The sequence below is a fragment of the Cynocephalus volans genome, chromosome 13, assembly GCF_027409185.1.
Source record: "Cynocephalus volans isolate mCynVol1 chromosome 13, mCynVol1.pri, whole genome shotgun sequence".
Lineage (NCBI taxonomy): Eukaryota > Metazoa > Chordata > Mammalia > Dermoptera > Cynocephalidae > Cynocephalus > Cynocephalus volans.
The window spans coordinates 100,881,045-100,904,550 of NC_084472.1; the positions used below are offsets into that span (position 1 = coordinate 100,881,045).

At 44.1% G+C, this 23,506-nt stretch overlaps 1 pseudogene; it reads left to right on the top strand.

Moving 5' to 3' along the window:
* Positions 1-9,174: 9,174 nt before the first annotated feature.
* LOC134361740 (ubiquitin-conjugating enzyme E2 variant 1-like) lies at positions 9,175-9,646 on the top strand (annotated as a pseudogene).
* Positions 9,647-23,506: the final 13,860 nt, after the last annotated feature.

The window sequence follows — 23,506 nt, forward strand, 5'->3', positions numbered from 1 at the left end:
GAGCCCTGGACACCTGCATGGCAGAGGTACCCTTTAATCCAGCTCTGGATCTGACCAACATTTCCTGTGTTTAGGTCACTACATTGATTGTGTATATTTTAAAAAATTTTATCACAGTGCAGCTCTTACAAAATCGTGAATAACTTAAAATAAGGTCTTTTTTTTTTTTTAATATATGTGGATTGCCAAGCCAGTCTCCCTCATTCCATACTTCTATGATTGACTTTCGTGAGGCTAAATATAGAATTTTACATTTAGCCTAGTTGACTTTCATTTTGTAAGAGTCAATGAACCATTTTAGTTTGTCAAAAATATTTTAAACTTTTATTCAAATATGTCACTAAAGGATATTTTGGGCAATATTGCATTGTCTGATTGACAAAGGCTTGGAGGTAGAAATTTGATCACTATATCAGGGAAATTCTCTCTTCAAACTCTGGAGCTATACTGTCCAAATGGCAGTCACTGGCCACATATGGTTTTTGAGCCCTCAAAATGAGGCTAGTTCCAATTTTCTAGCTGAGATGTGCTGTAAGTGTAAAGTACACACTGGATTTCAAAGACTGAATACCAAAATAATAATAATAATAAAAAAATCACATTAATAACTTTAAAAAATATTTATTACATGTTGAAATGATGATAGTTTGAGTATATTAAGTTAAAATATATTATTAAAAATAATTTTGCTGTTTTGTTTTACTTGTTAAAATGTGACTAGTAGAAAATTTAAAATTACATCTGTGGCTCCCATTTGTGGCTGATATAATATTTCTATCAGGAAGCATTGTTCTAGAAGTGCTCTAGCTTCCCTCTATTGTAATTGGATAATTACAGCAAGCTTGCATTGGGCCTGAGAAGTGGAAATTTCGATGAGGCCCAGGGCGTTGCTATGGATGGAGGTGGGAGGGGAAAGTAGTTTTGGGCAGCCAGAGAGCAGCATGATACGAAGTGTGTAGGAGGCTTGAAAAGGGGCAGGAGACAAGACACCCAAATTGAATAGCTATGTTCTACAATTCCCACGTGATATGCCGGCCCTGGTGATGTCTGGGTTGAATGAGAGTTTATCCATATGGCTCACCCTGCAGCTTTCCCCCAAGTCCGCCCCATCAGAAAGTCTAGGCTGCTGCAGTCTAGCCCAGAACCTCCTTTATTAAGCCCACCCATCCTTTCCCAGCAGAGGGAGAAAACAGGAGGTGGAGATATATGCCCATCATATGCCCTCCTCTCCCCTAGTCTCCATCAAGACCCTCTCTTCTTCTAGCATCAGCAAAATATTCACCAGAAATTCTTTTGCTGAGGTTCTGTCAGTTCTGAAATTTCTGGTCCTCAAATATCATTTATTATGAAAATGCAAAAGCAGCATTTTTCAAGATTCCTTTTATGCCTTAACAATATTTTTGGCTTTGATTCGGGGAGGGAGATCCTTTCTTTGGGGAGTGGCTGGAGTCAGCCCCAGGCAGCGTAGACATTCACCAATCATGTGCTGACTGTGTGGCCGAGCATGCTGTCTCTCATACAAACACACAATGCAAAATCAAGCCCCAGTCAACATAGCTGGCCACCAGTATCCACACCTCTGTATTGCATTTTTGAAGTACTAAGGCAGAAGATGGGTGGGGGTGGGGGAGAAGTGGTGAACTAATGAGTACAAAACTGTGCCATCTACCCTAAGTGAATCACTGTGCTGTGTATGCATGTATTGAAACAACACACTGCACCCCACAAAAATAAACAGAAATTAAATTGAAAAAAAAAGTGTGAAGGCAGCCAGGTAGGCATTCACATTAAATGGTCCACGTGTTGCCATTAACTGTAAATTTTCATACAAACCTGAGACATTAGTCTCATTCAAGAGGTGAGCCATGAACATGGCAGAGGTTTCACATGGGCAGCCTGAGGCTAAAGATGGCCCTTAGACATATTTTGTTTGGCTCTTACAATGTTTTAAAAAATCAAGCCAACCTTGGAGAATCAGAACATCTCACATGAAACTCAAGAGTCTGAGCTTCCTTTGAAATTTCCCAAGAGAACACTGGGTCTGTATTCCCCAGGGAAACAGTGGGCTGAAGTGGACTAACAGTAGCCCCATCACCCTAGGCCTGTGATCTTCCCCGGGCATGGGCACAGATGCCACCAAATCCACACACTGGAGTCGTCTAGCTGGCTCATGAGTCATCTGTGTCCACTACTCCTAGGTCTTCCTGGTTGGAAAGTCAGGATGGAGTATACCCCAAAGAAAGTGGCAAAATGCAGTTTTTCTTGTGATGTTTTTATCGCCAAGGAGGTATAAGAGTTAGGGTAAAGTGGAGGTTCTAGAAGGCAGAGATTGGGGTCCTGGCTGCTGCATCTAACTGGATATGTTTCCAAGATGTGGAGGAGGAAGAGAAGGAGAAGGAAGCATGGAGCAGGGAGGGAGAAGGCTCATTCACAGTTTAAGCTCATCTGTAATTCACCTCTGCTGCCCGCCCAGTAGAGCTATCAACAGAAAAATCTACTTAGCCACTAGCAAAAGCCATGCAATTATTTCAGCTTACTTACAATGATAGTGGACTTCACCAATAGCAGCGTGGTGTCTGCTATTTCTGTGTGAGTGAGAACATGTTGTGCAGTGACTTCCTGGCCTAGCAGCTGAATGAAGGGACACCCGGCTCTCCCAGCAATAAAGGAAAATCAGATCATGCCCCCAAGTGCTCACACACTCCAAAGCCCAAAGAGCAGGCCACTACTATGCCCCTGTGTAGGGCAGCCTGAAGAGGAAGAGTGAGGAAAAAAGTCTCCCTTGTTTTTATTTTTTTATTTTTTATTTTTTTTAAAAGATGACTGGTAAGGGGATCTTAACACTTGGCTTGGTGTCGTCAGCACCACGCTCTCCCAAGTGAGCGGACCGGCCATCCCTATATAGGGATCCGAACCACACTCTCCCAAGTGAGCCACGGGCTGGCCCTAAAAAAGTCTTCCTTGTTTAAAAACAGTCATCTCCTATAGTGTCCCATATTCTTGGCTTTTATTTTAAAGAAACAGAATTTTTTAAAAAAAATAGCAGAAGAGGGATAGTAACCCAAACATAACAGTGGATTCATTTTTTAAAAAACAAATTGGATAAAAAGATATTGCTTAAGAAAGACCCGAGTTTCCTTCACATTCCTGAGGTAGAATCTAGATAGCTTTTATAAACTTGAGTCTACTCTGGTTGCTGTTTTTGGCCTAGTTTCCTTTTAGAGCAAGAAAAGACTTTTGAAAGTCTCTCAGCCCATGGCGTGTTTTCTCTCCTTAGCAATTTCTAATCCAGGAGGCCAATTTTAGCCACGCTGGGCAGGTTCCTGAAGGAGGGTCAGATCTCACATGTGGTGTAATGACCGGTTTTTATTGAGGACCAAACAGGACACTTTTGAATTGCTGTGCCCCTAGCCAAGACCCAGTTTCCCACTGACAGTGACCACAGTGTGAGCTGGTCGTGAAGTCATATGTTTGTCTGTCTATTTGTCTGGAGTGGGGATGGGGCTGAGAGAAAGAGCTGTTAGAAACCGAGAGATTGACTGAAATTTGACTTGCATTTTATGATAAATGTGTTCCTTGATTTTCTCCTGAATCCCAAATCTCATAAGCAATCTAAAACAAACTAGTGGAAAACAAACACAAATGGCTGTGCTTGATTCACTATGAGAACTGTCCTAGTCCTTCCATTCTCAAAGTTTCTCTTCTCCATTTTCCTTGCACTGAGTCCAGTCTACAAGAATCACTCTGAATTTGCATCTCGGATGGCTGCCTTTAATTCTGAAAGGATTCAAGTTTTCCATTTAGGGCACTATGTGGGCATTTATACAGTGCAACCTTATGATAGCCTCTGCATTGCTCTGCAATTTCACAGTGTTGTTTATCTCTGAGCTTGTATATTGACAAAGACTGTCTTCTGGACCAAATTCCAGCCCGGTGTCTCTGAGCCTTCTTCTTGACTAGCCCTCAATCTTGGCCTATAAAGACCTGAACAAACACTACCATAGTTTCTAACAGTTCAAGGCCTCATCCCTAGGTTGACCTTAGTCTCCCTTAAAGTGCCTGCCTGAGAACGCTCAAGTCTGCCAAAAGAAGGTACTGTTGGTTCCAACCAGCACCTAAAGATAGAGCCGCTGTCTCCCAGTCTCTATGGGAGGTGGGAGCCCAAGTTCAACAGTACCAGTTGGCAAACCTAGCTGGGTTTCGCGTGGACCAACCCCGCTTCTCAGATTTTGTAATTGTCACTTCCTCGATTCTACTAAGCACCCCCAACCCCCCTCCTTATTCCCTCATTCTCCCTTTAAAATGCTTGGTCACCTCTGTACAAATCAAAGTTGAGTTCAGTTCATGCTGGACTCTTTCCCCTATCGCAATAGTGTATCACTGACTAAAACCTGCCCTTTCCTCTTTAGCTAGTGTCTGGCTTTGTTTATCTGTGACAGTTTGCATTGTCTGCCCAACTAAATTCTAAGCTCAGTGACAGCAGTGAGTGTATCTCATACTTTTTTGTGTTGGCCACAGCTCTCTGCACAGTGCTATGCCCATTAGGTCTCTGAAACAATCTGCAGAAGTAATGGCGTGGTGATTGCTTTGGGGTATAGAAGCTACACAAGTGGTGGTTACTTGCCCATGTTGTGGGTGAAGTCAAGGGACTGGGAGATTTATTGACACTAACTCAGACTCAGAATATCAGCTCTCTCTAGACTGTCTTCCAAATCTACAAACCAGGTAGATTCTATCCTCCATGACAGTGTCACAGACTGTATTTTGCTTTTTCTATTCCTATATTCCCTTATCTGTGTCCCCATATGAACATATATTCACACACACACAATACACATAAACAAACACCGTACACACACACTGTACATCACATACATAAACATACACACACATACATACACAAACACCACACACATCCTATACATATACCATACACACATCACACACACATATACACATGCATACACACATACACAAACACCACACACACATCACACACACACCACACACATACCCTATGCACACGCCATATATCACATACACACACGCACACATATACACATATACACAAACACTACATACACATCACACACACATACACACACACAGACTTTGTGATTTGCCTCTCCACTTTGCTTCTATATTCTTCCTCAACTTCCCTTCTCTGGACATATTCAATTCTATACATAGTGTTTAAGTTCAAACTCACTGAGGTGATATTTCCCAGGAACCACAAATTTAGAAATTGGATTATTAAGGTGAAAAAAAATTATTTTTTAGTATTTTAACTACACAGATGTTAAGAATTCAAGAGCACCAAGGCTTCATGCATTGTACACATTGTCTTACATTTTAAAATAGTATAAATTTTATAAGCATTTCAGAAGCCAAGAAAGGAGAGACCTCTTGAGAAGGGAAAGTCTATTACACCATGCTCTTAGAGCACCCTTGGCTGCCTGGGGCATTCTCAACAATGGAGGCAATTGAAGACTTCACATGAGTAGGTGATCATTTACATCTTTACAAGGCATCTCCTGGAACAGCCCAGCGCTGGAGCTTCAGTGGGTCCTGAGACTTCCTTCCTCTGGCCCAACTTCCCATCACGATGGGCTATGGTTCAAGATCTTTATATTACACATGCCCAGGCAATTTTGGGTTTATTCTCAGTATCGTTTTTAAAAAAATAAATAAACTTGTCTCAAAGAGGAATTTTCATCCCTTCCCCCCCAGCAAAAAAATCCAGTGTTACTTAGAAATGCCAGTTGTAGGTTGAGTTGTGTTCCTCCCAAATTCATATGTTGACATACTAATCCCTAGTACCTCAGAATGCAACTGTATTCGGAGATCAGGCCTTTAAAGAGGTAATTAATATCAAATGAGGTCATATGTGTGGGGTCTAATCCAAATGTGTCTGGAGTCCTTATGAAGAGATTAGGATACAGACATACACAGAGGGAAGACCATGGGGAGACACAGGAGAAGGTGGCCCTCTACAAGCCAAGGAGAGAGGCCTCAGAAGAAACAGCCCTGTGAACACCTTGATCTTGGACTTACAGCCTTTAGAACTGAGAGAACACAGATTTCTGTGTTTAAGCCCCCAGCCTGTGGTACCTTGTCACGACAACCCTAGCAACCTGACACAGTGCCCTTACTCATTTTCTCAACATTTCTGAAAAAATATTCATTTTTCAGGTAAAAACTACTTCATGAATGGATATATCCAAAGCCATGAGAACAAATAGGATTGTAAAAATCAGGTTTTTCAAAGTCCTATACAACATTTTGTTTTCCATTTCACACTTATAAAAATTGTTATTTGAAGCAACAAACTTTCTTCCTATGGAACATCAGTGCCCATCCCCAGCTTCGCATTACAATCAACGAGGGAGATTTGGTGAGGAGGATGCGAATGACTGATGTTTGGGCTCCATCTCCAGGGGTTTGGAATAATTGGCCTGTGTTGGGCACCAGTAACCCACCCCAGGTGATCCTAATGTGAAGCTAGGGATAAGAAAAATGCTCCAAAAATCAGTTGACTAGAAAATACCCAAGAATTGAAAGTTTACAAAAAGACCATTCTATTTTATCTTTTAAAAGACTCAGATTTCATAAATCACGGTCTATTGCTCCACCAATATGAAATATATTCCTTACTCCAAATATCTCCCCATCCACTCCCCTAATTGATAAGAAGTTAATATTGCACCATGCAGAGAGAACACAAACCATTTAGCAATTTCATCATCACTGATCAATGCAAGTTACAAAATGGCAGCTAGAATTTTAGGGGGCATTTTAAACTCCCAGAGTTTCAGGGAAGCATCTATGTAAAGCAAAACTCTGTTTCCATAGGGGTGCTCTGCCGCGCACATCACCCTAATTAGCAACTTAGCAACACAAGCCCTGTAGAGAACTGGCCTAATTTGGTGGAGCTGGCTTGGGAGCCAGTTCTCCGGAACTTGGCAGCAAGTGAAAGCACTATGGGTGCCAATTAGCTGAAGCTGCCTTCAACCCCCAGCTACTTTGTGGCGGCTTTTTAATGTTTGTTGGTTTTTCATTAAAGATTGATCTGACTCTGTGGATTTTTAATGTCCTTTTATTTGGTAAGTCAATCCTAGCCTGGCGGTGTCACATAACACAAAATGTTTTAAAAAGAAAAAGTCTTGGCTGAAAGTGACTTGCAAAACTCCAGCTCTAGTGCCAGAAGAGAGAGAAAGAGAGAAATCAAGAAAGAGGACGGTACAGCGGGACACGGGCCCTGCCTCCATCTTTGAAACATCTGCTGAGAGGCACGGCCGGAAGAGGAAGAGGCCGAGAGGAAGTCCTGCACAGCATCCCGGAAGGACAGGAACCTCAATGCCTTCTTCTTCCTACAGTACCTTTGGGGTTATTTTCTCAGGTCTTTCAGGAAGGTTAAGTAAACAAGCAGGTAGTCGGGCCAGTGGAGAAAGATATGAATTACTGATGTTTGGGCTCCATCTATCTACTATTGGCTGTTACATCCAAGCTTCATTTTGACCTTGGTTGCCAGAAGCCACTACGGTGGCCAGGTTGGACAAAATGCCTAACCGTCCTCTTGTGTACTCTGATTGGCTGGGCAGTGCATGCCCTAGCCAATCAGACAGAGCCTCTTTGGGGCAACTCCAGACTCTCTGGAAACCGGACCTCAGGACTGGCAGGATTCCCACGGTCAGTTTGTCTTGTGTCTAACGAGGTATCCTGACGATAATTGCTGGCAGGAGCTAATTATGAAAGTGCTTGTTAACAGCCTCATCGATAACTTGCCCCAGTGGGACTGTTCTTCCATCTGTTAGGGCCAAGGTTGTTTCTGCTGTAACTGGACTGCCTGGGACTGATCATCTGAGGGGCTTTACAACCTGCCCACATGGCCAAGGGCACAGAAGACCCAAGGTGGAGTCTTCCAAGGGCTGGGTAGTGTTTTGTTTAATATGGCTTATGTTCTTATAACTTGAAATGTCCTGCTGCCAGGGGTTCAACAATAGTGTCTGTTAATGCCAGCTCCTCTGCCCCAATGTACAGAATATGTGTGTGATTTTTTTATACATATACAAAGGCACTTCAGAAAGTTCATGGAAAAACGGAATCGAAAGATAATAGAAATTTTTTCATGAAATTTTTGAAGTACTCTCGTATGTGTATTAAATCACAGTAAATTGACACACACACACACACACGCACGCTTGGGAAAGCAACAATTTTATCTTTAAATGCCAACCTTATTATTTATGTGTGTGTATATGTGTGTGTATACCAAGTCCTGAAAAGTCCTGCTCCCAGGGGTTCAACAATAGTGTCTAGTAAATATCAGGTTAACTGAGATTCTTTGGGAGTGGGGGGTGGGTGTGTAGTGATTAGATTTCCTGCTAACTCTGGATTCACTAGAAAATGCCTGTTGATGCCAGCCTTATTATTTATATATATTTGAGGTAGATCTTCATCTACCTAATCTTTGTATGTATGTATGTATGTATGTATGTATGTATGTACGTACGTACGTATCTATCTATCTATCTATCTATCTATCTATCTATCTATCTATCTACCCATCTAGCTCTGCCTTCTAAAGCACATCTCAGTGAATACAACTGGGTCTTGTTTGCTTAGCCAAGACCTTGTAGCCCCCCTGGTTAATTCTACTCATCAGTTCTTAGGACAGAAGTAGAATGCCAAAAGTTGAAGGACAGCCTGAAAGTTGTTTTTTGTCCTAAAATCCTGATAAAAGTTTTTTTTCTAGTTATTTTTCTCTTTCTTCCAAAATAAGAATGCCACAAACAAAATATAAACCCTAACCATAGCCACAAGCAATTGAGCACTGTGGCTGACTGAGCTGCAGTAATTTGAGGATTTGCTGCATTTGTTTCTCTCCATGGCTTTTGTCATTTAGCTGCTGTCTAATTTCTTCTTTTGTCTTCTCATTTCTCATTTCTGCATGTTTCAAGGCTCATCTCAACACAGCACCAAGTTCTTGAAGAATCGGCTTTGCTGCCAGTCTCTCTCTGACTTTTTTTGTTTGTTTGTTCCTTAGAGGGCTGGGGAATTAGGAAAGTGGTAGGAGTCCTTGTATCTCTCTTCATCTCTATGAACACTCATCCCCTTGGTGACCTCATCCAATCTCATGGTTTTAAATACCATCTACATGGACAGTGATGCAAGATGGCAGCCAACATGGGCTCAGAAATAAAACTCCCTTGCAATTTCCGACTGTTAGAACTAAAAGACCAGAAAGCCATAAGTAATGGCACAATAGCTGAGGTCTAGAAGATGATGATGACACCTACAAGATGGACAGGAATCATCACTGCGCCTCCAAGAACAATTTATAAAAACTGAATATACAGCTTCAAAATAGAATGTGGACCTAAATACCCAGAGGCACCCCCCTTTGTAAGATTTGTAACAAAAATTAATATGAATAAATAGTTCTAATGGAATGGTGGATCCAAGAGCCATATCAGTGTTGGCAAAATGGCTAAATTCATGTAGTATCAAAGTTGTTCTGTAAGAGTTTTGTTGCCTAATGATGTCTACAGAAAATATAAAACTCCCTCAGCTGCCTGAGGACAGTGTTGCAGAAATTAATCAAAAAGAGAAACCGCAAGCCTTCCCCTCTCTGGATTCAATTTAAACAGTCTTTATTTTTCACAGTAGTAAGTTTTCTTAATATGTCTTGTAAGCCTCAAAGTACAGAGAAGGAAGCTCCCATTCAAAGGAAATTTATGTTAATATACTGTAAATGATACTAATTTTTTGTCCACTTGAAATATATAAATTTTGTTATAACAAAAAAGTAAGTGAATACTGTAAAATACCTTCTGTTAAGTATATACATACATATATGACAAAATAAAACAGTTAGGGCAAGTGCCAAACAAGTGATCAGATGGTCATATGAGCAGGCTCTGGAGGAGGGAAGACCAGGGGGGCCGCATAGGTGGACACGGTAGGTAAGGTGGGCCTTGAGCTCAACCTTAAAAGAAGAGGAAGGTGTAAGGTAAGTACAGAAGTGGAGGGCATTTTAGGTGGGAGCTTTGCCTCCTTCAGTAACTTTGCACTGAAGACCCTCAGCTCTGCAAGTGCAAAAGCCACCTAGTGTCTCTGATATATGTCTTAGCCTTTGTCTTTGGTTTATTGCCAGTCAGCTATCCTCAAGAAAAATGTGCATCCACCTTCTTGGTGTCCTGGTCTCCTACAGGCTGCTTCTATTGTCATCTAACAACCTGACAACTGAGGAGAACACAGTTGTCTCCCGGTGCTGGCCTCCTGGGGTGGGTGTACTTTAGGAGAGGCGGAGTCTAATTTAGACAAACAGCATGCACAACACAGAGCAGTTAATCTTGAGATTTAATCGCAACAAATGCGGTAATAATATCTCACTTAAAGGCATTTCTGAGTAGTTCAACATAATTGAAGTTTAGATGACTAAATTCTCTTGTTTTTAAACACCAAAGCTCAAAACCTATTGAGTGCATCTCCTGTGGGACTGTTTATAACACAGAGGTGTCCTCAGAGTGATGCAAGCCGGTTGGGCAGTTACTCACTAAATGGCCCCGGAGCCCTGTGGCTTTTTTAGTTGTACCTGTGTTAATAGCTTTCTTTTTATTTTTTATGTTTTTCCTTTTTGTCTACATCATCACTTTCAGCCTGTTAGGTATCACTTTTTATTCTCAGCTTTTGTTTCCAATTATCCGTGGATGAGGAATCCAGACAAAGTAAATTATTTTAATTGTTATACATATCAAACAAAGGCTTTGATCAAGGGCCTTAGGAACTCTCCTTTGAGTAAATATGTGCCCTTTGGTGCTCAGGATGTGAATCATCTGTGTTCTCCACTCAGCTCTCATTTTCTCCTCTATGTTAGCCACTTGGAGACCCTTTCCCTCACATCCTGATACTTAGCTGTGATCTCTAGATGAGTGAAGTTGCCAGGTTGCTAATTTCTGGACATGTGAGTTTTTACTGTGGTTTGAATCCAATAGACCACACAAAATAACTAACTAAATAAATAAATCCTTTACTCCACCAGTGCCGTCTTTGTTGGCAGGTGCCAAATGAGAAATAGATTTGAATAATTTGTATGTCCATTGTTTGAAACCCGGAGCATTTCCCATTGTTAGCTATCTTGTCTACAACATTCTGCAAAGATTGTAAGAAGAATTGACCCATTCCAACAGGTAGCCAGGTACCTTGAGGCTGTTCTTTGCTTGGGGAGAAATGGGACTGTGGTCAGGCAGTAGCTAGGTGCTCAGGGCCTGTCGTAGCAGCACTGGGGGAGGCTCTATTAGCAAAAAGGGAGTGGAGTCCAGGAGGGGCACTGGAAAGCCCTGCATCGAAGGGGGAAGAGAGCTTCATGATAATAGGACATTAGTACAGAGACTGGTTTGGTGAAAGAAGTTGCCACGGGTGAGGTGCCAATAAAAAGAGACTGGTGCATCCTGGAGAAAGGGAGAGCAAGGCATGCTTGAGCCCAGTGTTGGTTATCTGTGGCAAGCCAACACAGAGCACAGCTGAGCTTAACACCAGGTTTCCTTCCTGATGAATCGAGCCAGTTTTGCAAATGGATGGGCGAGACTCTCTTCACGGGGATTCATGACAGTTGTCCTTGCCACCATCACCATGATGCATTACCTGGCATTCATTTCTGCCTGGCACATGCTGACTGCCTCTGTGTGAAGGGTAAGTAGGCATGCTTCCTTGCTTCACAGGGCTCACATTCAGGGACAGTCACACTGCAACGGATTCCCTACCAATAGAACCGTAATAAGGTGATTGACAAAAAGTCCTGTTGTTTGTATGTTTTGTGATTTAACTGCTGAAGACCAGCACCTAACCTGTCAGTTAGCATCAGAATAAACTATTTTAACAAAGACACTCAAAGTGCAATGACTCAGATAAGACAGAAAGTGATTCTTTTTTAACCTAACAGTCTGGGGGGGTGGGTACTCCAGGTCAGCAGGAGGCTTTGCACATGCAGTGATTCAGGGACCCAGATGGCTTCCATCTTTATCCTCTAAACCATTTTCCTTGTCTGAATAGGTGCCATGTCCAGATTACAGCCAGCAGGAAAGGAGAAGGAATATGAAGGGCACACTTGCAAGGTGTTACAAGCTCATCTGGAAGTAGCACACTTCTCTTCCACTAGCCAGGGTGGAGTTGCATGACCACGTTTTGCTGCAAGGGGCTTGGAGATGTAGTGCCTGCTGGGGCATCTCTCTCACTGTGGAGGAAAGGGGGGGTGGTGTGGATTTTGGTGAACAACCATCAAATTGTGCCTCACCTTACATTTTGATCTGGTGGTTTTTTCAGTTTTCCAGTTTTTTTTTTTTTAATCTAACCATAAGTTTGTAGAATTCAATGATTTTCAATCCCTTTATAGTGGTTGTATGTTAACTTTATTTAGTTTTCTAAAATATCATTATACTTGCTCTCTCAAGTCCCTCCCTCTGCCCCCAATTTTTAAAAGAGAAAATATACTGTTTTTCCCTTTTAATTTGAATGAATGAGGATTCCCAGGAGAATTTTCCAACATTCCTTAAGATAGCTGGTGTTGCAAATCTAGGGCTGGAGACTTCAGGTTTGCAGAGTTGGATGAGAGAAGAGTGACCTACAAATAGAGAAGGAATGCTAGAGGCTGGGGAGAAGGGCGATTGGGAGGCGAGGGGTGGGCAGTGAGAGCACAAACTCCCCACCCAATGGGAGCTCAGTGGCAATGTTTTTCGATCTTCCTTGTCTGCTTTTGTTACATTGTGTCTGACTCTTCTCTTGCCCAAAAGACAGGGCACTGGCTGGCTAATTATGAAGAGTGAGGTTCGCAACACAAACCCATCAGAACACTGTGGGAAAACTGCTGCAGTTTAGGGCTGGTCCCACCAGTTTCAACTAAACCCATATTAAGGCTTCTGGTAAAGATGGCAGAATAGACAGTCCCCAGCATCACTCTCTCCCACAAATCAACGAATTTACAAGTACTAAAAAGCAATGGCTGCCAAGCTGAGGCCTCTAGAGTTCAGGGGAAGAGGAGGAGAGACCTACAGAATGCATGAAAGTGGGAGGAGCCATGATGAGAGAAAGAAAAAACCACTCTGACAGTTTCAAGCCCCAGCCTCATCCAGGCTGGAGCTGCTGAGCACATGGAGCAGGAGCCGGCAGAAGCCTCACCTGTGCTTTTCAGATGAAGTTGCTTGGAGGTGGCAGGGGAGAATAGGGCCTTGGTAATCCCCAGGCCAGCAAGACCACTAATAGGGTTCCCATGGACCCACATAAGACTGAAGAGCCACAACAACTGAAAAAAAGGAGCTACTCAGAGGCTGATCAATCATCACAAGAGACTGGCACATGGCCCGCCCCATGGGAAGTGTTTGGAGTGTGGGAAGTGGGGGAGATGGGCCCACTGGAGGAACACTGGGACACAACATGGACAGCTGATCTCCACCCCAATCAGCACAGGACCACTCAGTGGAGACTGGTCAGGAATACAGAACTGCAGGGAGTGCAGTTTGCTGAAAAGACTCAGGCCCAGACCAGAGTTTCTACACAACCCAGGCATACCAGATCTCACAAGACCCAGAAGTATGTACAATGTAAACAGTTAAAACTTGATCTGCACAAAAAGCCTTTCCCAGAGAATCAGCAGCAAAGCAGCAATTTAGCTCAACCACAGGACTCAAGTGCTGGTCCCCACAGGAAGTTCCTCCATTTTAGAAGTAAGCAAAGGACAACAAATTAGTTCCAGTGCAGAGTTTAAGTGGTAGGAGCAGCAAATAATCCAATGCAGAACTGAAAGTAAAAACAAAATATCCACAGACCAGGGACAAAATTTGATAACTAGTAAAGGTCTCACATCACCAAAAAGGACCAGAACCCCGTTGGCCTTCAAGCCAGGGAGGGGGAGGCTGGGGGCCTCAGCCATGGCCCCCTGACAACCATATCAGCCCAGTGATGACTACTGAGCCGCTCGCTGCAGGCAACACCCCAGGCTCCTGAGCCAGGGCAGTGAGGAGCTGAGGGCTTCAGCCACACCCCCCTGGCATCTGCATTCATCCCAGCAATGATGAAGCCCCTACTGGCAGCCCCCTGGTCTCCCCTGCAGGAATGAAGGGATGCCATGGGCCTCAACCATGCCCCGCTCCTTCCTCCTTTTCCCACCCTATTTTCTACCCCCTCTCCCTGTCCCTCTCCCACCCAAATGCTCCACAATATCTTAGAATGTAAAAACAGATGGAAATGGGGACCAACCCCTCCTCTCGAAACCAGGCAAGGAGCATGCCAGAAACATCACCTCCATGTGGGTGGCCCACTACATCTACCACAATAACCACAGCTGCTGTGAAAGTGGCTCAACGTCACAACCACCACGCAGATGGCCCTCCAGCCACTCGAATGCATTGACACAGGAGAGTCACCAGCAGAGACCAAAGAAAAGAAGAGGATGTCTCTCTCCACAAAGCCCATTCCACAGTGACAGAAGAAGCATCTGCTCTACAATAATATTGGGGGACCTGAACACACCTCTCTCAGCACTGGACAGATCATCTAGGCAACAGATCAACAGAGGAACCATTACTCTTTCAGAAGGAGAGAAGAAATCTAGGGTTATCAGAGGTGGGAGGGGGGATGGGGAGAGATTTGATAAGGGACATAAAGAATAAGTATGATTTATAATAATGTATATGTTAATAATATTGACTTGATCAACATACATCATGTTGAACCCCCAAAATACTTATAATCAATTATGATTCAATTTTTAAAAAAAGAGAGAAATCCCCACATTAATATGATGACATATTTAACAAGGATAGAATAATAGTGAGAAACTCCTTCCTGCAAACCCAATCTCCCCAGATTTAGAATCTCAACTAGAAAAAATAGAGTTTTTAAAAGGTTTAGCAAAATGTTAAATTCTGAGGTGACAGAGGCTCCCTTTCTTTTTTTCATTTTTTTTCTTGGGTTCTGACCCCATGGGATAAAAGACATCCTGTTTGGAAACAATAAGCCTGCATGCCAAAAGATTCTCTCTCTTCTCTGGTGGGCTCTTAGAAACCTTTGGGTTACTTAAATCTTAGAATTAACCCCTGTTGTGCAAAGTATTATTAACCAGAGAGAGTTTTCAATAGAAATATACAATTTTGTGGGAATTGATTTACAGTCATTTTTCCTTTTTAATGCAATAAATTCAATAGTGCCATTAACACCTCTCATAACATGCACTCTCTCAAATAGATAGTTCCAAATCAGCCATTTGCCATTTAGCAAGCGTTTTCTCTAATCCTGTGGTTTGTGTCTGTTATACTTAAAGTAGACACTACACTTGCTCAGAAAGGCATGACTAAGATTCAAACTCAGCCCTCTTGGCCTGTTCACGAGGGTAGTTTTGCCATAAAAGATGGATTGCAAAGTAATAGCTGAGTGGAGCCAAAACAGTCAATGCAATTACCCTTTGGTGCATTTTAGGGCTAATGATATTTAAATCAGTTTGACTGAAAAAGAAAAATAAATGTCAAATCAAATACCAAAGAATGAATAACCTGCTGCAAGATTGCTAGAATCATAAGCAGTTCCCTGTGTTCTAAGATTACTCTGAGAACCATGTCAATACACTGGTTTCATGGTAATTAAAAAAACCTAAAAAGCCAATACTTATTTTGTCAAAGGCACAAATGTAAATCCAACTTGGCCTATGAACAAATTAACACAGAATTCTGATTGTACTCAAGCTGGGGCAGTTAGCAATTATTCTTAGTATTTCTATAAAGAACTTTCTTCTTAAAAACTCAAAATACCAGAGAATCATAAAAATTGGAAAGGACTTGAGAAACTATTTAACTCCTTCATTTTACAAAATTGGAAGCTGTGGCCCACAAAAATTAAGTGACTTGTCCCTGGTCACACTGCTAGCCTGGGCCTCTTGACTAGCCTGATGATCTTTAACAGTTTATCTTGATGTCTTTACCTTAGGTCACCCCAATTCTCTCTCCCCCATTCTGTTGTAAAACAGCTCTTTCCTTGAAAACTACTGTGAATTTTGGAGAAGAAAGAAGCCTTAAATTTTCTACGATATAAGTGAGTAAATATTAACTAGCTTTGTCACATAAATCTTTGTATAGAGGCGTATGATCAAAGCTGTCAGTGAGGACGGATTTGCAGAAGGACCTCAGTGGGAGCTGAATAAGGTCTCACAAGGCATTCGATGAAAAGGAGACAATCCAGCATTGGTGGCCTCAGAATGCAGGAGCACCCACAGCCTAAACAGGAATAAAACAAACCAAGGAAAAACCAGGCCTGTAAATAAGAAAGCTGGGTCCATATTAGAAACCAGGAAAGAGAGGTGGAAGAAATTGGATTCCAAAGACAGGAAAATGGAGGAGGACAGGAGCAAAAGAGGTGAGGGAGGTGACCTCAAAGATACCAGGGTGGGACCAAAAGGCTGGAGGCAGACACTTGATCCCAAGCAGGTTGGAGAAATGGGGTGGGCCAGCTGGGAAACCTTTTAACCCCTATGACTACGTAGGGCCTGCTGGAGAAACCTTGGTGCCAAAGTAGAGTCCCACCTCTCTAGCCATGATTTGCTTTATTCATTCATTCATTCATTCATTCATTCATTCATTCATTCATTCACCCATTCATCTAATGTTTATGAACACCCACTGTGTGCCAGGCACTCTACTAGGGGATAAGCCAGTGAATGGACAGATTTAGTTCCTGTCTGCACAGGCCTCACAATCTATCAGGAAGACACCAAACGAGCTATCACATAAACAGTTATTTATCTTTGGAGCCAGGGTTATGATGGAAAAGCACAGCATACAGTAGGAATTCACAAACAAGGGCATCTAACTTGTGATGAAGATGAGAAGAATTGTGATACTGGTTTTTAAAATGGAAACAAATATCCAGTGAAAATTGATTAATTGGCATTTTACATCTATAGATTTATTAACTGTTACTAAATAGTAGCATCAGACAAAAGCGTGCACCTGGACTGGCCGTGTATGTAAGAAACTCAGGGATGAAGGTGAGAGGGGATGCCTCCGGGGAAGCCAGGAACATGGAGCCCTTGAGTCTGCTATGCTGCTGGATGCCAAGCACAAACAAGGCTCCCTCCTGCTCGCTCTTCCTCTAGAGCCAAGGCCAAGCCTGCAAAGGAACCGGTTGCTGAGCATGGGAAAGGCCGCAGTTCAGCACGAAGTCGGTGTCTGATCTCAGTGCCCTGTTCTGATTCCTGACCTGCGTTTGGTCTCCCCCTCACTGAGGAGTACTGTGCCCCCTGCTTTCTTTATTCACAGCCCTGGGAGGTCTCTTTGCACTGTTCCCAGACTTCTGGTACTTCCAGTACTGCTCACTTATGTGCTGGGATGTTTGTTGGTAAAAATCTGGACTGGACAAAGTCTGGGCTCTTACAAGGCAATAAGTATGTCTTGCTTATCACAAATACAGACTGATGCTTTGGTTTTTGACTTATCTTTGGATGCATGCTCCCATGGTCAAACCCCATTGCTCTGCAGAATTTGCAAGGATGTCCACAGCTCTCAGGTCAGATGATAGAACAGCAGGCCCTACCACCTCCACTGGATTCCTTAGAACCTCAAGACAATGTGTGACCTGGCCAACAGTCACCAAGCCCTGCTCCTAGAACGAGGTCCTGATGAGGCCTCGGCTAATGCTGCAACATCAGAACTCATTGACCAGAGCCCACCAGGATGCATTTCGAAACCAGCTCTCTACCATCAAAGCCTCCCCAAATGGTCCCTGACTCTGAGATACCCCTGTGTGAAAGGGAGAGTGTTGAAAAAAACCTGAGGAATTTCATTTGACAGTAAACACTGCAAAAGGTACCTGCCACACTGTTGTCCCAATGTGTTGAGCTGTCCTAAGAGAAACACAGAATGAGAGGTTATAACCCCACACTGTTTGAAACAGTGTGTACAGCCTACCAGATCATATCTGACGTACTTCCGTACCATGCTGAGTGCAGCATTTAAAAAAGGACTTAGACAAACTAGAAGGAGGAATCAGATAATGAAAGGGCCAGAGACCAGGCCTGTGAGAGAAGCTGAAGGAAATAGGGTTTAGCCTGAAGGAAAGTAGACCTGGAGCTGCTTTCAAATGTTAATAAGGCTGTGACTGGGGGATCAGACTTGCTCTGAATGGTCACAAGGGCCAACAAAAAGCAAAAGGGAGACAGATTTTCAAGTCGGTAGATGCAGAGTTTTTTAATGGTCTCGTTCTAACAGACTTGTGCCCAGACCAGCTGTTCGGAGGCCGAGCTTCCCTGCCACAGGAGGTGTTGAGCAGGGGAGAGGTGTTGGGATCAAGCCGGAGTTAGCAGCTCTGGTGCACTGGGGCTTGGTGTTGATTCTTAAAAAGAAAGACTACAGCAAACCGCTGAACAACATGGTTTTGGAGTTTGGACTGCGTGGGTCCACTTATTTGCAGATTCTTTCAATAAATATATTGGAAAATTTTGGGTTAGGTATGTCATGCGCTCATGACATACCTAACTAAACAGTTAAGGAGACTACCTAACAGTAGGCTATTAGTAGGCTATTAGTAATTAAGTATCCATAGTAACTACTCAACTACTACTTAAGTAAAGACTCGTGCTCCCCACCTTTCCCATCACAGGGGTAAGGCACACAGTGTGGCACTGCTGTGCCCCAGGGAGAAGCAGCCACGGACTCAAAAGTTATACATAGATTTTCCACTGTGCAGATCAGCTCCCCTGACCCGTGCTGTTCGAGGGTCAACTGTAGCTCCTGTTTCCTTCAAGCTAGATATGGATAAGTTTCCTGGGCCTGTCCCTCAGGTCTGCCAAAAGGAGTATATGCTCTTAGTTCCTGCCCAGCTGAAGCCCTGGCTGAAAGGAGAAGTAGCTGGTCATTGTGAGAGACCCTTTGACCCACCCCTTTGACTTAGTGTGGCTTTGGAGAAAACTGCGATGTGCAAAGTTTGTCCAGGTGATGCTGATGACAGTCATGCTACTATTTATTTACTTATTTAAGGGCTTACTTAAGTGTGCTGGGCACTTTTCTAAACACAGTAAGTATAGCATCTCATGAAATCCTTAAACCCATCCTATGAAATAGGCATCATAGTCCTCATCTTCCCAAGGAGGAAATGGAAATTCAGAGGACTTCAGTTTCCTGCCAGGTCACTCAGCTGCTGAGTGGTGGCAGCTGAGCCTGGGCTGTCCCCCATGGTGGGTGGCTCTCAGCTCGTCTCCACTACAAAGACCAGTGTGCCTCGTTCCAGCAGCTGCTCGCTGAAGTGCTTCCCAGGCCAGCTCCACCCTGCTCTTGAGCTTCCAACCTAAAAAAGCTCTGAGACACAGTGGAAAGAGCCTGTGAGTCAGAGACAGGACTGGGTTTAAAACCCACTCACCACCTACAGCTACGAGATCCTGGGCACGTTACATAGTCTCGTTAGCCCTCAATGTCTTCATCCATAAGACACCTACTTCTTCTGTATAGCCGACTCATTTTTTTCAGGGGTCAGATTCTGAAATAGCAAGTAAGCAAAAAAACAAAGAGAGGTGTTCTTGCTAAACCCTTTAGTGGGGTGCCATGTGGAGCTCCCAGTATGTGTCAGGCAGCTTTCTCCATTGGGGCAGCAGATGTGATCCAGACAGGCAAGGTCCCTGCTCTTATATGGCTTACCATTTGGTGGAGGGTGACAGCTGTCACTCATCAAGCAGGATTAAGCACTATTCAAAGACTTATGCAGTGAAGGGGAATGACAAGGAAAGGGTTCTCCAACGAGGTGGCTTTTCAGCTGAGAACTGAGTGACAAGAAGCAGCTTCCCAGTGGAGATGAAAGGAGAGAGCATCCAGACAGAGGGAACAGTGAGGATCAAGCTTCTATGGAGAGAATGAGCCAGAGCAAGGCAGACTGAGGGAGAGTGGCCCAAGAGGAGGCCACGCAGTTAGGCCGGGAATGAGGTCATCAGGGCTTGCCTGTTTTCTAGGTGTGCTGCGAGAGTTCCAAGCAGGGGCGCACCGTGAGCTGAGTCCCTTTTTCAAGCTCTCAATGACAGCTGTGGGGAGAATGGACCACAGGGAGGTTGGAGAGGAGGCAGGAGACCAGTCAGGAAGATTTGCAGTGGTGGCAGGCATGAGATGCCGGAAGCTCGGACTGGGGACGGGTGGAGATGGGAAGCAGCAGCAGCTTTGCGTCATGCTTTGGGGGAGCTGACAGCAGTAGCTGCTGGGTTGGCTGTGGGTGTGGAGAAAAGAAAGGTACCAACACTGTCTCCAGGGTAACCAGTATATGCAACTAAGTCCAGCACAGCTCATTTTCTCTCCGGTGCTCGTAATGTTTCTTTAGTAGAACACCAAATGGAGTGGTTGTCTTCCAACTGGGGGCCATATTGCATGGGAAAATGTGTGTGTCTCCAAACACTAGAATCGTCCTCAGCCTGGGAAGACGCTCACACTGAGAGGCTCACGGGACGGAGACAAACGAGTTCACACTTTCTCGTTTCGCTCACTCGGGGCAGACCCTCATTCAGCGGGATGGCGGGGATCCCAGGGTAGCCATGGTGTATAAATTTAAGTTTATTCTCAATCTCTTTCTCTATGTCTCATATTGGATTAAGATCAGTTAAATGTGCCTCTCTGGTAACTCCACGATAGCGAGGATCCCACCTTACGTTAGGTCACACCCTCACTGAACTTTGAGTGTGTATTTTGTTAACTGCCTGGGGAGATGCGCCGTGCGCTCATCCCCTCACGTGCGCAATGGCAGCAACAGTGCCTCGTCCCGCGTCCTTGTCACGGAGCTTGCGTGAGGTTCCACGTGGCGCTGGCCCGCTGGCGTCCTGCCTCCATGTGGAGATGAGACAGAAGAGCGTCCAGGCAGAGGGAGAGGAGGAGAAAGCAACTGCGGAGAGGAGGGGCCGGTGACAGCTGGCTCCTCACCGAACAACCTGTGAGTGGTTTCTAACAGTCTGTTCACTCAGTGACTGTTTACTGAGCACCTACTATGTGCCAGACACTGCTCTGGGTGCTATAAGGTAGAATAAATAAGATAAAGTTCCTGCCCTGTTGCCAGGTTACAGCAAGAGCTACGCTAATCGTCTGGTTAGGGCTATTGTCGGAATCCTGCCCAGGTAGCCAACCCTATTGCTAAGGGACTACGACAATTGTATTGTCAGAGCTAGGGCTCAGACCCTTCAGACCCATTGTACAGACTGGGTCTCCAGACCCCTCACCTGCCTGCCTGGGTCCCCAGACCCTTCACACGCCTGCCTGGGTCCCCAGACCCCTCACACGCCTGCCTGGGTCCCCAGACCCCTCACACACAGGTTCACAAACTCTAGGTAATTGGGAAGGATCCCAGGAGCCATTGGCAGATGACATGAGGTCAGTCCTCACTCCTCAGCTCCCTTGGCTGCAGCGGCAGCAGCTTACAGCAGATCCAGCAGCAGCAGTGGTGGCCTCTTGGGGCATCCTTGGGGCACTGGCAGCAACAGCTTGCAGCAATAGCCTCCAGCAGCAGTAGCAGCCTCCCCGTGCCCCTCCCTGGGGGTATCCCAGGGGTGGGGGGCCGGTGGATCAGAGCCATTCATCCTTTATACTTAAGTCCGATAACCCAGGACACCTGGATGCCCACGCGCATCTACATCAGGCAATAGCCAAGGAACACCTGGACGCACGTGCATATTTACATCAAATGGTTGGCAAGATTCTGAACATCTGAGGGGCCCTGACCATTTTCCTGTATTTTCCTTACACTTGTGAAGCTGACATTCTAGTGAAATAAGTAGGCAAGAATTTGATAAGCAAAAAAAATATATATATATATAACCTTAGATTGTCTATGGAGAAAATGAAACAGGATGATGTACATCTCTGGGGGGATGACATTTGCACAGAGATGCATGAGTCCTAGTGCAGAAAAATTCTCTCTGTTCCAGCACTGTGACCACTGCACCCAGTATCATGCTCACATACAACTAATTAAAACAGAACCTCAGGAATGAATATTTTCATTAACTGAATTTTCTGGTCCAGAAAATTTTGATGATTGAGAATTTTCATAAATATGAATGTATTTATCTTCTGTTCCTGATGGAGTATGTATAGTAGAAAGAAGGGCTGATGAACTAAAATTATCTTTAGATCTAAAGGTCTATTTTAGGATTTAGATCCTAATATAGTACTTTACATAGTGACGTTGTTAAAAAGAAAGTTTGGACCAAATTGGATACTGACTCCAAATTACAACTTAGAAGTTCTTTTTAGAATAAATCATGGTGTTGGGAAAATATAGGAAGATGGTCAGGGCCCCTCAGATGTTCAGAATCTTGCCGAGCACTTGACATAAATTTGCATGTGCGCCCAGGTGTTCCTTGGCTATTGACTAATGTAATTGCGCATGTGCACCCAGGTGTCCCGGGTTATGGACTTAAGTATAAAGGATGAGCGGCTCTGATCCATGGCACCCCCACCCCAACATGCCCCCCCGGGGGGGTTGGGGCATGGGGAGGCTGCTACTGCTGCTGGAGGCTGTTGCTGCAAACTGTTGCTGTCAGGGCCCCTGGGACCCTCTGTGAGGTCACCACTACCACTGGACCTATAAGCTGCTGGACCTGTAAGCTGCTGCTGCCATTGCTGAGGACTGAGCTCGTGTCATCTGCCAGAGGCTCCTGAGATCTTTCCCAGTTACTTAGCATGGACCTGCATGTGAGGGGTCTGGGGACCTAGTCTGTACAGTGGGTTTGTAAAGGTCTGAGCCCTAGCTCTGACAATACAAATAGAAACTTAGTATAACAAACAATGAAACATTTTGGCTTTAGTTATGATTTGCCTTAGTTGACAACTGGCGTAATCGTGTAGCTTTACACATGGTTACCTACTTCTTATTTGACAAGCAAGTTGTAAGGGAATTATGAAATATGCTGTGTTCTCCTCATCCTGTTTCTGAGTTTTTCATCTTTTTCTCCTGATCCTCTTGACCCATCTCCTGGAATATCCAGTGAGTTCATTTTCTCTTTTGGTTATCAAATCCATGGTCTAAAGTCATTTGTGCTTCAGTTAAAAAAATGATTGATAAAAGCTGTTTCCTACTGTTTCTATAACAAATAACCACAAACTGAGTGACTTAAAACAACGCAAATTTATTCTCTTACAGTTCTGGAGGCCACAAGTCTGACATGGGTCTCATTAGGCTAAAATGAAGGTGTCAGCAGGGCTGTGTTTCTACGGAGTCTGTAGGGTAGACTTCATTTCCTTGCCTTTTCCATCTTCTAGAGTCCACCTGTATTCCTTGGCTTGTGAGCCCCTCCTCTGTCATCACACCCAGGGGCAAAGCTGTTCAGGTCTCTCTCTTTGACGACAACCCCAGTTTTCATGGCCAGTTTGCCTCTCCTGACCCTGATCCTCCCGCCTGCCTCCCTCTTTATAACAACCCTTGTCATTGCACTGGGTTCCACCTGAGTAGTCCAGAATCATCTTCTCAAGATCCTTAATTGAATTACCTTTGCCAAATC